The 15,430-nt window shown below is 41.0% G+C and overlaps 1 long non-coding RNA gene across 1 annotated transcript in view; it reads right to left on the reverse strand.

Moving 5' to 3' along the window:
* LOC136845568 (uncharacterized) overlaps nucleotides 1-8,815 on the reverse strand; it is a 301,515-nt gene extending 292,700 nt beyond the window's left edge. Inside the window, exon 1 of the long non-coding RNA XR_010855185.1 lies at nucleotides 8,642-8,815. This is a non-coding gene — a long non-coding RNA (uncharacterized lncRNA). The remainder of the gene's footprint in view (nucleotides 1-8,641) is intronic.
* Between the last annotated feature and the right edge of the window lie 6,615 nt (nucleotides 8,816-15,430).

The raw sequence follows: 15,430 nt of genomic DNA on the forward strand, positions 1-15,430 counted from the left end.
CTCCTCTTCTTGACAAAGAACGTTTTACAGTCAGACAAAATGTCAACCTGGTATGCCAGCCCCACTGAAACTAAAGTGATGAGGTGTCAGGCAGTACAGGATTGGAGGGAGTATATCCATCTTGTTTGAGAAAACCCTATCAACCTGGACCACATCCACATCGAGTGGGACAAGGCCTCCAACTGGCTGCGAAAGGTGTCCTCCAAGATACAAGCCTCCCTAGATGAAACTGAGGTCAGACAATTTGACGAAGGAACCCGAGACAGAAGAGCCTCAACAGATATGTTGAGAGGAACCCGACACCCACAGAAGGGTTACCTGCTACCTTGTAAAAAAAAAAAAAAAAAAAAAACCTCCCAAATAGGAAGCAAGGTTGAATCCTGCTTACTCGACCCTATCAAAGCCAATAACCTACGTCTGCCTCCCTCAATGCCTGCCCGACGCGGCCAAACCAGACAAGATTCTTTGATGATTGAACAACTACCGGTTCCATCGCATATAGCGACTCGAACATCGCTTTATTCGGTAGTGTAGGCTCCTCCGGAGCCTTGGACTGGGATAAAGAGTATGGATGAAGTCCACCATTCACTTATACTCACTCTCATTAGCTGAAGGAAAACTAATATCCGGTACCGGATCCTCTTCTTCAAATGAACAATCCTTGTCGGACTGGTCCGACCGAGCCGGAACAGGAAAAGAGACAAGCCAACCCTTAGCAAACACCGAACTCAAAAAACCGGAACTCGTCACACCTGGGTGCACGAGAACATACTGGAGGCACCAAAGTAGGTTGCGCAAACCCTGCACCACCCCATGACGATGACGCAACACCTGGGCCGGCCACACCTGGGCGGACAACGTTCACTCCTGAGAGCGAAGAAGCCGCAACACCCGAACCATGCAAATCCAGATGTATCAAAACCGCATGAAAATGGGAATCTGGAACTGAAGACTTGTTGGTTAATGAAGACAGGGGGGAAAGGTCCTTGATGACCTGGAATCAACCATGAATCTACATAGACGCCTTAGACAGAGGGACAGAGAAACCTGCAGGAAAGTTAAGAAAGAAGAAGCCAAAGGAGGGAAGAAGGAAGAAGCCACACTCGCAGTAACCAACAGGGCGCCTAATGCCGACGCTGGACAGATGGAGAAGGTACCAACTGGGCCAGAACTCAAGGGAGTTTCGAAGGGGAAGTTACGAGGTACCGAACCCAATATAACAGAGGAAGGCAAATTACCAGCTATCCTAGAGAATGGAAAAGCTGAGGAAACTATCAGTGTGCTGATACAATGAACACTGGCGCAGGCGAACCGCCGACTGCCGTAGCATCCGCAAGAATCGGGGAGGATACATTACTGTTAGAAACCCGTAAAGAATGAAAATAAGGAGTTGCTGACGCCTCTGCAAATACCTGAGGAGTAACTAGATCGGATGCCTGAGAAACTACAGGATTCGCAAAAGGTGATAAAGAAGACGGATCCGTTAAAAGTACCCCTTCCCTTAACCACAAAGAGATATTAGCTGAAGCTAATATCACAGGGTTGCACCAAGAAAAACCTTTGCTCTGCTTAGTTAAAAGCTAAGAAAACAGGATGAGCAAACAAAGACCCCGAAGAGCCCTCCGAAGAGCAGACCAAAAAAGAAGATTGAGTAAGAGCAATGGAAGAAGGCTTAGAAGAAAATGGGGAAAAGAAGAAAATTCCTTAGCGGCCGAAGAGGCCTTAGATTTCAAAGAAAGAAAATAGACCGATTCTGGCTGCCCCCCAATAATCTTGATAGACATCATCAAATTCAGAAAATTCTTTAAGACATGATCATGAATATTGGAAAACTCGAATCGCCAGAATTACCACCATCGCAAGACTAAAGAAATTTTACCCCTGAAGGAAGAGGAACCTTCGAAGAGGAAGGAGTAGGCTATTAAAGGAAAAACAAAAATTCAGAACCAGATACATCAGAAATCAAATTTGAATGACCCTCCAAGGATCTAGAAACCTTTTCTTATATACAGAGCACGAAGCAGGAAATAAAACTGACGATTGATCTACATGAGAGGCCTCAACATTAGCGACCCCAACCCAACCTGAACGCAAAGAAGACTGCACGTTCAACTACTCTTCCTGAATACTTCCTAAAGTAGTATTCCTACCCATCTGAGTGATTCCTAATTCTAAATCCACCTTAGAACTTACGCTTTTAGAGGGAAGGGGGAAATCTGCTGCCAACACTGCCTGCTCCGCGTGGTTTGTGCTTCTCCATGACCCCCGGCACCCGTTAGGGCTGGTTCTGGAACAGGCAGAGGAGGCTGAAAAAGAACGATTAGTATCTACAACACTAGTACTACTATCCTTATCTTTAGTTTCTGTTAATTTAGTCATAAAGCTAGAAAATTAGACTAGATATACTAGCTGGTAACTTATCCTCTAACTCTTGAATAATTCTTCCATCTGATCTACCGACCAAGACTTGCCGCCTATCTGACTGATACTACACTGCATCTTCCTACACAAAATACAAACAGACTGTTGATCATGTTTGAGGGTACTCATCCTATGCTTGCAGGACATGTAGGACCGATGAGCGTTACCATCTCCAGCAGTAGAAGGCTCTGTCATCGAAGATGTAAACGAAGTGGAAGCATCGGCACTACCAGATGGCGACATCTTCTTGTTTGACTTATCCAATCAAGTCCAAAGTACCGATACCAAAGTCAAAACCGGGACAGAAGTTCCAAATCCAATCAAAAAAGTATCCATCCAGGAGAAAATGTTTAGAAAACAGTCCAAATCGTAATCTGATGCCCAAATTCTTTAAATGAGGGTCGGGCTAAATGACCAAAAGTTCGCCTGATGTGGGACACACCCATATAGCATGGTGAACAAAAAGCAATTGGGGATCTCGGCCTCACTCGGCCGGGACTTGCAGCAGCGTTGCCAACAGTACTTCAGGTAACTCATTTGACAAGATTTTCCTGTAAGCGTTGGTAATGCTGACAGTTAATTACCCACTTAGTGGGTAAAAGCTATGGGGATGTAGTTCAGGCTGGTAGGTGACCAGGGATAATTCAGGTGTTAAGGGAGAGTATTGCAATATGTAGCCTACAGAACTACTTGTCAGGTATGAGAGGAAAATGGGGTTGCTATTTTTTGTTTTTAAGTGTATTTATGGAGTTTATTTTGTTACAAATATGGGAAAATAAGGTTGATAACTGCTTTTTGCATAAAGCTTTCAGTTTTATGTAATATGGTTGTTGTTTATAAGAATATTAAGTATTTACCCTTAGGCAATATTAACAATGTTAGGTAAAGAAGGGTAGGAAGTTGACCTTGCACACCCCTAGGTTTTACTCGCCATTATATGATGGACCCTTGGCTCTATTAAATTGGATAACTGAGGGATTACTGTCTGTTGTTGGATACCATCATGCACCTCAAATGATTTTTCTAGTTTGCCCTTCTCTTCTTTTTCAGTCAATATTACTGTCTCTATTTCTCTTGCATGGAAGTAGATCGATGTTGGTTTTCTGTGTTCAATCTTGTTTCATAAGACTCTCGGAGTAATTTCAATTTGAAAGATTTTAAGTGATTTCAAAAACTTCTCTTACTACATAAGCCACCAGTTGGAGAAGCAAACAAACAAAAGGGAAAACAGAGAAGTCTTTAACTGTTAATTTATTTAAATTATAATGAAATGTCATTTCTTTACTCAGCTTTTTCAGGAATTTTCTCTTTCCAGGTTTACATAATTTTTTCATGATAATCTTATCAAAACCATTTTCCTCACAATTACACAAATTTCTGAATGACCGCCAGAGGCGCAATAAAATTTTTTACAAGTATAATCGCGAGATAAATGGCCTTCAATAACCTGTCTATTTGCTCATGTCATATATCTCAAGATCAGACAACCTTCTGTGATCAATTCAAGTTGAGGTTTATAATGCCATCATACAAAAGTTTTCTGGTTTTGTGGTATTACCATAAGCAATCAGTAACATGAAATGGCGATCTCCCTGGGGCATTCGTATTAAAAGACTTGGTCCAGCACACAAGCTCAGGATCTTGAAAACAAACCAACAAGAGAAAAGTCTAGCAAAGTCATTCCGGTAATTCTAAGCCGGCTGTCCACGGTGACCTAGCCTACGGCAACTGACGTTTTCCTATGTTATTTTACCTGCTGAACAAAAATTTTAAATAATATTTTGTCGGTCAGCTGTAACTAAAATGTAATTGACACTTAAAAACCGTACTTCTGTACCAGTGAGTCGCATACACCTCAAGGGTAATTTAGTTTAGCAGCAGCCAACAAGCAAAATGTTACCCTAAACTCATGTAAAGCAAGCAAAACAACACAGAAAAATGTCAATTGCCATAGTCTAGCTCAACTGGACACTATTCACTGCTTGTGACCGGGGCGAGGAAACTTAACAGGTAAACAAAGCCGCCATCTTGGGTTACGTAACCACTAGGGAGCCATATGTTCAGCAGGGGGATGATGGGGTTACGGTACTACACAAAAGGTATGAGCTGGTAAAGTGACGCGGGACTTACGTAGAGACATGGCAGTAAATAACAGTTACCCAAAAAATAATAACACTTCTACATGAAAAGCACTATAACTCAGTAACACCAAAATGCAGTTGACCTAACTAACTAATAATAAAGAAGGATAGTTTAGGAACCTTACCTTAAAGGGGTGCACGTAGCCTACTAAGTAACCAAGTTGGTTCTTAGCCACGTAAAAAATAAGTCTAATCCTTCGGGCCAGCCCTAGGAGAGCTGTTAACCAGCTCAGTGGTCTGGTTAAACTAAGATATACTTAACTTACGTCCTTCAGGCAATCATAAGCTCTCCAGCAATCAGATACAACAGTGGTTCCCGGTAGAATGTACTCCTTAATAAAGGCAAGCAAAGTCACTCTACTCCTGTCGTCAACTGGCACCACGAAACTCTCTCCGGTCTGCCTGCAGACACCACCAAAAAACCACTGGCCTCCAATAACCCTGCCTACATTATACTTTCACTTGCCAAACTTCGTTTCGTCAATCTCGACAGTTGTACCAGGAATCCTAATAGCTCAAGTAGCAGTTCACACAGGTACGTGGCAAATTCTCCTTAGTAACTGGCTCGGAGGAGCGTGCGGTTCTGGGGGTGCAGTCCGCCATCGTGCTGGGTTGATGAATGAGTAAACTGTGGGAGGCCGGTGGACCGTATGGAACAGGGTAGGAAGGATGGAGGGGGGGGGGTTAAAAGTGTATTTCTGCTTTCAGTTTGGGGGTGGCGGAACAGCGTATGTTCTGGCAAGAGGTAACGTTTTGCTGCGCATGCCAGTCACAGGGCTTACAAAAAATGTAAAAAGAAAGGTTTCTGTTAACATCACTGAGAGAAAGTGGTAGAGAAACATCCTGTAAGATCCTTCTCCTCCTACCCCATATAGCCTACATGCTTCAGTTGTCTGCCAACAAATGTAAGGTGGATTTGTAAGTTAAGGTAAAATCATGTTGGGGGACACATCAATATATTTGTGAACAGAAAAGTATTAGAAGAAGGTTACAGGCACAAGCTACAATGAATAGGAAACGATCATAAAACAGTTGAGAAAAAGGAATACACGTAACTGACTGCATGCATCCCCCAAATTCTCCACCCTAGTGAAATCTTTCAGTTGGAGGCACTGGGTGAACCGAAAGCTCCCCTGTAAGTCCGCACATGCAGTATTAGTAATGCATGAAAAGTGCCTTTGGAACGGCTCCCGCTGTCCATTTATTCACCCTTTTTTTCACGCTTGTTTTTCGTGTTCCAAATGACATGTGTAACAGGAAACACAACAATAAGGTGCCCAAACCTTTTCCCAAGTTATTTACCCCACCCAAAAACCCCGAATTCCCAACAGATCCCCTTACCATTTGCTATTCTCGAAAGTGTTTTACCCCACCCAAAAACCCAACTCCCAACGGGTCCCCTTTACCGTCAGCTACAGTTCCAAGGTATATTACAGCTCAATCGCACCTGGCCGCCAAAATATTACTTTAAATTCTTGTTCAGCAGGTAACGTTCTATAGAAAAACGTCAACTACCATAGTCTAGCTCACCGCAGACAGCCGCCTTAGATCTACCATCATTTCCTTCTATTTATGACTTTCAGAGGACAAGCAGAGGGAATTGTTGAATAATTTTGACTTTACTGAAGTAAAATTGTTCTTAAAATGACAAAAATAAAAATACCTGCCAAATTATGAGGCAGAGGCCTAGCATTTGCTTCGCCAAGATTCATGACGTTGCTATTGCCATTTTTTCCTTGACATAATAAGTTGATAAATTTACCAGGTAGTTTGCAGAACGACGGGACTACCTCCAAACGGATGCTCAGTCCATTGCCTCTGCTTCCCCCAGCCGAGTCAGGGCACGGCACCCTAAGTGAGGTTAGGAAGGTAAGGTCTGATTAGGTCAGGACATGGCATTCTAAAAAAGAACCTGTTCCTGTCCTTCAACACTAGCCCCAATTACCCAATTTACGGTAATTCTTAGCCGCCTGTCCGCGGTGAGCCTAGCCTATGGCAATTAACGTTTTTCTATGTTATTTTACCTGCTGATCAAGAATTTAAAATAATATTTTGTCGGTCGGCTGTAACTAAAATGTAATTGACCCTTGAAAACTGCACATCTGTACCAGTGGGTCGCACACAGCTCAATGTTAAATTACAGTTTAGCAGCAGCCGACCGGCAAAATATTACCTTAAACTCTTGCAAAGCAAATAAAATGGGAAACAAAACATTACCATTTCCGTTTTCAACTTGGGTGGCCTCTATAGGTCGCCATATCTGCATTTTTAAAGATTACTGGTGCTGGCAAGAGGTATTTACTTTAAATTCTTGTTCATCTGCATTTTTAAAGATTACTGAGCAAGCTCGTATGTGGTCTGGTTCAAGAGTGAAGAACAAGAGGAATTTGTATACTTTAAATTCTTGTTCAGCAAGTAAAATAACATCCCGTTGCTAAAACATCAATTTCCAGTCTCTCCTTCGCAGTTCTTGGTCTAAGATATACAACAGAAAAAACTGGCAACTGCTGATTGACTACCAAAAGCTAGAGCATGTGTTAAGGCTTAGAATCAGTAGTACTAGTAATGAATGAAAAGTGCCTTTGGAACGGCTCCCACTATCCATATATTTGCCCTTCTTTTTATGCTTGTTTTTCGTGTTCCAAATGACATATATAACAGGAAATACAACAATAAGCTACCGAAACATTTTCCCAAGTTATTTGCCCCACCAAAAAACCCAAATTCCCAATGGGTCTCCCTTACTGTTAGCCATTCTCGAAAGGGTTTTACCACACCAGTTCTAAGATAATTTACAGCTTAATTACAGCTGAGCAACAAAATATTACTTTAAAAATTCTTGTTCAGCAAGTATAGTTCTATAGAAAAACATCAACTGCCATAGCCTAGCTCACCGCTGACAGCTGGCTTAGATCTACCCAAAAGTATAGTTTGGGGAATAAGTGTAGCCTAGGCTACCAAACTTAATTTTCTGGAGACATATCATATTGTTCAATGAAAACAAATTAAACCAGAATTTATTCCATGTATAAAAATACAGTTTTATTTTACTTTGAATTGAATAAAAGTTTGGGACAACTGCAAAACGGCAGGACAAGTTCCGCAGGTGTAAACAAACCTAACCTTTCTTAGATTGACAGCTTCTGACCTAACCAGACCTTGCCTACCTAACCTCACTTAGGGAGCCATGTCCTGACGCGGCCTTCAGGGTCTTTGTCCCTTCTGGACGCCACCCCCCCAAAGTAATACTAAACATCAGAGACAATGTCCTGCTAGCTTCCGAAAGGCATGCTTGATATATTGCTTTGGTAGAACTATATAGTAGCTCCACGGCGGCGACTGCCTTCTAACTTAACTGTTTCTACAGATTTTTGGTTGCTAATTATGAATTTACCTTTAATTTTTGTCGCTTGAGTGTAAATAACCTGTAATCAACCCCTGAAGTCCATCCAACAAGGGGTTCCCATACGCGATCTTCACAAGACAGAGCACAGGTACGCTCTCTCGAACGGTTAGTATCCTGTCCGGCAAGTGTAATAACTTGTTAAAGTATGGGTACCCAACCCGGCCCCCGGCCCAGTACTAAACACTGTGAAAGGACGTTCCATTTGGCCGACAACAAACAGATGCACCGCCAGTATCAGCCCCTAAAAGCGTAGAAAAAACCAGTTGAAAAAGTAAAAACTGGCGCGGAGCTAATATATAGAATTACCTTTGCTTTTTATTAAACAACCCCAACGCTGACTTTACATGCCTAAAACTGGTAGGCCTACCTACTGCAAAGAATACTAACTGACTGACAAAATATGTTTAAAAGAAGAGACTTGACACACCTGGTAACCTAGCCTATGAGCCTAGGCCTACTTACTACTAAGCATTTTTCTTAATGGGCAGGATCTTTCGTACTTTACATCATTTGGCGTATATAAGAGTAATGATGTCCTGGTTCCAAAAGTGAAAACTCAATTGCACCTACGTGCCACAACAGTAGGCTATGCTGGTAGCCTAATGAGAAAGGGAATAACCTGCTAAGAGACATTGGCTTGCAAAAAATTGAAAGTTCATTTTGCTTCGCTTACCTGTGGAATGTGACTGTTTTCTCCGGAAGAGTTCCGAAATTATACGCTACGCAATACACTAACACTATTATAAATGTAACGACCGAAAAAACGCACAACACACTGAAAAATATATACTTTTGCGGGGCCCGGGTCAACAACGACGGTAACACGACTTCAAAAGGTTTGCGATTCTGCGGCCGCCAGCAGTGCAGTGTCGTCCTGGTGGCGGTGTTGCCAGATCTTTTATTTAATCTGAAAATTTTCGTTAAAATTTTGTAAAAATCTGTAGCTGTGAAATAAAATCTTAAAATAAATTTGCAGGATCGTGCCCTGCAGATTTATTTCAAGATTTTATTTATTCATAAGCACATTGCACATGATTAGTAAATCGTTTGTCACAGCAGGCTAAGTAGATAACTTATTTATTTTTCATCCTATTTATAGCAGAAAAAATCTGTTACTTGTAGATTCTTAGTAAGGTAAACATAACAAAGTCTGATAAATCTGGAAACATTAATGTACTGCCCATTGGCCTAACTGATGCTACTTTACGCCAGAATAGTTATATCAGGGTTAACATCAAGTCTTTCAAGGAAATTATTAAGCCACCTCAACTCTGTGCCAATACTCTGAATATCAGGCTTTACGTCATAGCCAAAAGAAAACACCAGACGAATAAAGGAAGACAATTATTTATTCAATTACATCTAAGTCAAAAGGAAATCTTTTGTAAATCTGAGAGGCAGCTTTCATAAAAATTCCAAACGGGTTAGCCTAAATTCTTTTAATTCTTGCGTATTATACAGACCTTCATGACTTAGCTCAACCCTTACTTTGATACCAAGATACATTTCCTCCAAAGGTTTGAAGTTTCCAGGTTCCCTGACTTTTTTTTTTTACTGGTGTCCAATCAACTCAAACCATTCTGAGATGTCATGGCAAGTTTGTTTTACGAGCTGGAGCAACAAATTCCAACAATGTGTACATTGCTTATCAGATGCGGCTCAGATTGCGTTCGTTTAATGTATTGAAAACTGGCAAAACAAGATCTATATAATTTGGCCATATGCTTGATTAGTCTCCGCAAAATAGATTCCAAACTTATAAGGTTGTCATTCTGGCCACTACCATAAACAGCACCGAAACATCCCAGTAAAATTGCTTGCTTATTCTTCCTGCAGTATCAACCGCCCTTAAGATATTTATGTTTAGGTTTGGAATTATGTACTGTACAGTACTGTACATAAGAGCAAAATACTTTAGGGTACCATATTTTTCATTTTTTTTAATATTTTACAATTTCTCAAGTAAATTTTAGGAATGGTAAAAATCTGTAGATTTTGCCTATTTTAGAGGAAAAACCTGAACATCTGCAGATTTCAGATTAATCTGTAGAACTGGCGGTACACCAAACTACAAGGTACTAACTTTTTATGTCCACACATGGGGACGGGTGTCTATGTGGCATGGCGCATGCTGTTGAGTAGCTCAAACTCGTTCTTCAGTAAAATATTTGAATGTTTATATATACAAGAACCCTCACACCTCTTAAACAGTCTGATTTATATAGATAATATACATATATAAGCACAAGAAAAACGAGTTTATATCAGTCTACTCTTTTCAAACAAACGAATGGAGATTTCAATAATTATGTTTTATCTCACTGGTATAGCCCAGGCTACCAGTAGACCTGTGCCCACAAACTGTTTACAGTAGATCACAAGATTGGGCAATTTCAGGAGTATTTTACCAATTAACATAATATATTGAGCAAAAGTTTGAAATTTCATTGTGGTCCTATCATTCTGTGTATTGATGGGATATAGTGGCATAAAAAGGCTGGCCTAGACTTTTTTTTATTTGAACGTGAGGCATTGGAACGACTCACAGATAGAGTTAATGATGGTTACAATAAGCAAGTAATTTTGATAGCTTTGAAATAAAAATGTGCCAAGAAGAAGGTCAGTGAAATGAAATCTCTGGCATAGGTTTACTGTTTACTTGCCAATACTAGAGTTTTATATTCGGGTTTATTTCATCTTTCCACTCACGGGTGAAGATGTGGCACATGCGCATGAATTGACTGACAATCAACGTTTCCGACATTGTTGGCTTATTGTGATAATATCAAACAGTTTCTACAATAACATCTTTGAATGTTTATACAGACATAGAAACCTTGCCCCATAGTCGCCCGTGGGTGGACAGAAGAGATGAAACCTACATTAGTACTTCGTAGTTTGGTGTACCGCCGCCAGGCCTGCGCAGCTTGCGTTTTGTGACCGCAGAGCCTTGCAAAGTTGCAATCTGCTGACCGTCTTCATGCACCCCGGAACCGCAAAAGTATAATATGTTTGTTGCGAAAAAGTTCAGTGCACGGGATTTTTTCGCTTCAAAAATTCAATGCACCGGATTTTTTTCGCTTCAAACTCCCGCCATTCTGTCAGCCCCGTAGAATTGGCGGGAGTTTGAAGCGAAAAAATCCCGTGCTCTGAATTCTTTCGCGACAATGTTGTTAGTGGGTTGTGCGGTTTTTTCGTTCATTATATATATTTATATAATAATAGTTAATTGTGTAGCGTATAATGGCAGAACTCAGCACAGGAACTCTTCAGGAGAAAACAGCCACGTTCCACAGGTAAGCGAAGCATAATGAACTTTGAGCTTCAGTTTTGTGCAAGCCAGTGTCAGCAGGATATTCCCTTTCTCCTTAGGCTACAAGGTTTACATTTCCAGCATACTGTTGAGGCATATAAGTGCAATTGCGTTTTCAGTTTTGGAATCAGGACGTCATTACTCTTATGTATATATGCCAAATAATGTAAAGTACGAAAGATCGTTCTCATTAATGAAAATGCTTAGTAGTAAGTAGGCCTAGGCGTAGAGGCTAGGTTACTGGGTGTGTCAATTTCGTCTTTTAAACATGTTACTGTGATGCAGGACACCTGGTGTATTTTGTCCGTCAGTTAGTATTCTTTGCAGTAGGTAGGCCATGTAAAGTCAGCATTAGCCTACAGACATTAAACAAACAGCATTATATAAAGCGTGGTTTCCCAATGAAATAAGAAATTCAGACTACTTCAGGGCAACATAGACAACCCGTACAGAACAACTTTTATTATTCGATTAAGTAAAAATAATTGTATTTTTTAGGTGGAGCAAATCCTGATTAAAATTGTTTTAGTTGTCTCAAGAAAATTAAGTTTGGTAGCCTCTGCTACACTTGCACCCTCACACCACATGTTTGGCAAGACTTTATATCATTGGTAAAACTATAGTATAACTTACCTTCTGTTATTAACCTGGAATTTGACTTTTTCTATTGTACTGTGGTGGCGGTCGACTGGAATTAACCAGTAATTAACCTCAGAACTCCATCCAACAAAGTAGGGACCCCTTGATAATTTAGGTTTTTGGTTGGGGTAGACCACGGAGAGAGAGAGAGAGAGCTGATATGTTATTGTATGTTTCCACCCCCCACATTCCCCAAAGCACCTCCATCATTTTTTTCAGGGCATCCTACCCTACATGTTTCATATATTGCATGTACCTGTAGGCAATATACCAGTTTTTTGTATTCCTTTGTTGCTCAGTGTTCATAATGATATATTATTTAGATTCAAGAATTGGCAATACCACTTTTGAGAAACACCTTGTTTTACCAGTTGTGCCGATTGTAATTGTAAGCAACACGACCTATTAGGTTATGTGAGGTTAGGGAAAGTTAGATTAGTGTACTTCCCTGTACAAGAAGTTACCTTCACCGGGCCAACATGGCCTACTAGGTTAGGTTAGGTTAGGGAATGTTAGGTTACTTTAGTTCTTTTTATGATAGGTTTCCTTCACCTGAGGATCCGGGGGCGGACTTCACAATAGGTTTCCTTTAATGGGGACGTCTGTGGGCCGGAGCCCCCTGCTAAATAAAAGAGCCTAGGTTAGGTTAGGTTTCTTTAGTTCCCTTTATAATTTGGAGTTAGGGAATTTCATATTATGATGGTACCCTTCATAAGTGGTTGCCTTAAAGTTACGGAATTTCATATTATGATGGTATCCTTCGTAACTGGTTGCCTTAATGCTCTGTGCTTTTTCCAATATTTCTGTTTCTCCAGGACTTACTTCACTTCTGCCAATTATTTGATGGTAGGTTTCTACCATTTCTCTGATGATTTCCCATCTTCCTATCTACATTCTTCTAGGATATTTTTTGGTGTTTTGTTTCAATTGCTTCATTTCCCCCTAACTTCTCTCAACCAATCAACAGGCTTTTCACCCACACCGACCAGGGTTTCAATCACCCTTAGTGACTCAGTCCCTTCATATCAGACCAATGATTGATCCCATACCTTCTACATCCCGCTCCACTTATCCACTGACTCATGAAAGTTTGCCCATTTCTTTTGAAAATGTTGTGAATTATCGTGAATTCACTGCTTATTATTTTGGTAATTACAATGGATTAACTAAGTTGTGTCAAGATCAAGGCCTTTTAAGGAAACTGTTTTTGCCTCAGTTGTGACAGTGAATGTAGACTGGACATGAGAGGAAAGCATTTAGGTGCGATAAGTCTTATGCCCCTGGCCAGAAAAAGAAACGTAAGTGGTGCTGTTTCTACGTCTGACTATTTTGGAACTGGTTTTCAAAAGCTCATTTAGATGTCGAGACTATTTTGACATTTTGCTTCCTTCTCGTCTCAGATTGCTTTTGTTGTAGTGCCATAAGGTCTCAACTGCATCTCAATGATGCAACCATCAATGACTGGTCCAGTGTTGCTAGGGAAGTTGTGAATTGGTGCATAAAAAAAAAAATTGGACGTTCAGCAACTGTGGAGATAGATGAGGCCAAATTTGGGAAGAGGAAATCTAATGTTGGTAGAGTAGTTGAACGTCAGTGGGTATTTGGAGGGATTTGCTGAGAAACCCGAGAATTTTTTGTTGTGCCGGTCAAAGACAGACATTCTCACACATGGTTGAGTTTATCAAAGATTACATGGAGCCCGGCACAACTACTATTCTGATTGCTGGAAGGCCTACGACTGCCTTGCAAATGAAGGCTATATTCATTTAAAAGTCAGTCACTCACTGAACTTTGTTGATCCTCAAACTAGTGCTCATATAGACACAATTGAAAGAAGGGGCATGAACTTTGGGATTGTACCCCTAGGTATGGTCGCAGAAAATAAAATTTTGTAGGTTATCTGTCGGTAGCCTGCTTCAAAATTCATTTTAAGGAAGAGAGGGCTAGGTTCCACGCTTTCGTAAAGGCAGCCACTGATATGTACCCTCCACATAGTTAAGGTAAACCTATGTATATTTCATTGCCATTGTACAAATCTTATGATCTATTACCTTTGAAGTACTTTTTTTTGTTGCTGATGAACATTATTTGGTTCTTTGTTTATTGTCTGTTATAAATAGCCCACATTTCCCTCCCTGACTTTCCTGTCCCTCCTTCTTCCTCTATTAGCTTTCCCTACCACCCCCTTCACTCCCATGTCCCTCTGTCACTACCATTTCCCTCCCTCTTCCTCACTCAACTTTCCCTCCCACTCTCTGTTATTTAGATGATTCTCTTTCTAGCAGATGGCTCACAAATTTCCCTCACTATCCTGATGAATCCCTACTGTCCTCGCCCCCCTGCATTTACCCCTCCCCTTCCCTTAGCTGATCCCTTCTTGAACATATGGCTCCCAGATGCCTTGTGCATGTGTCGAACCATTACAGGGTGGCCAGCATAACAGTAACACATCCGCTCTCTCTCCCTATGTTTTACCCCACCCAAAACCCTGCATTCATAAAGGGTCCCCAACCTTGTTGGATAGAGAGGTGAGGTTAATAATAATTGGCCACCAATAAACAACATCACCTCCTTCATCAGCAACACTAAAAGTACATGAAAACTCAATTTCCAAGTTAATGGGCCATGCGTAATTATTCTATAGGATTGCCGTATCACTTAAACTTTATTCTAAGTACAACTTAATTTTGAATATATATATGCACTAGCTGACCAACCTGTCACTGCTGGGGAAAACTGTAAATGACAACTGATCATTCACCTTAGAAAGGAAGCAACACAACACTTGGTGTGGTTGTGATTAACATGGCCCTACTTAAGGTGCATACACACTGCGCTGATGTTTCGCGTTAACACGCCATATGACGTGTTAACACGTGTTAGCAAAAAATCTGGAACAGTGAGAACCTTAAGCCAAAACACCCCCACCACACCTAAACACACCCACCACTAAATCAAAACACACCCTGCACTAAACCTAAACACCCCCACTAAACCTAAACACACCCACCACTAAACCTAAACACCCCCACTAAAACTAAGCAACCCCACTAAATCAAAACAAACCCCCACTAAATCTAAACACATCCCCCACTAAACCAAAACACATCCCCGCTGAACCTAAACACATTGTCCACTAAACCTAAACATCCCTCCCACCAAACCTAAACACACACACCACCCACCAGATCTAAACACGCCCCCACTAAACCTTAACACACACTACCCACTAAACCTGAATGCACCCCTGACTAAACCTATATGCTATGCCTAAACTGACCCCCCTAAACCTAAATACACACCCCCATTAAACCTAAACACCCATCACTAAACCTAAATGCATCACCATTAAATCTGAACACATGCCACTTGCTAAAGCTAAATGCACTCCCCACCAAACCTAAACACACCACCCACTAAACCTAAACACAACCTCACTAAACCTAAACACACCCCCACTAAACCTAAACACACCCCTGCTAAACCTAAACACATCCCCACTAAACCTAA

This window comes from Macrobrachium rosenbergii, chromosome 14 (assembly GCF_040412425.1).
Source record: "Macrobrachium rosenbergii isolate ZJJX-2024 chromosome 14, ASM4041242v1, whole genome shotgun sequence".
Lineage (NCBI taxonomy): Eukaryota > Metazoa > Arthropoda > Malacostraca > Decapoda > Palaemonidae > Macrobrachium > Macrobrachium rosenbergii.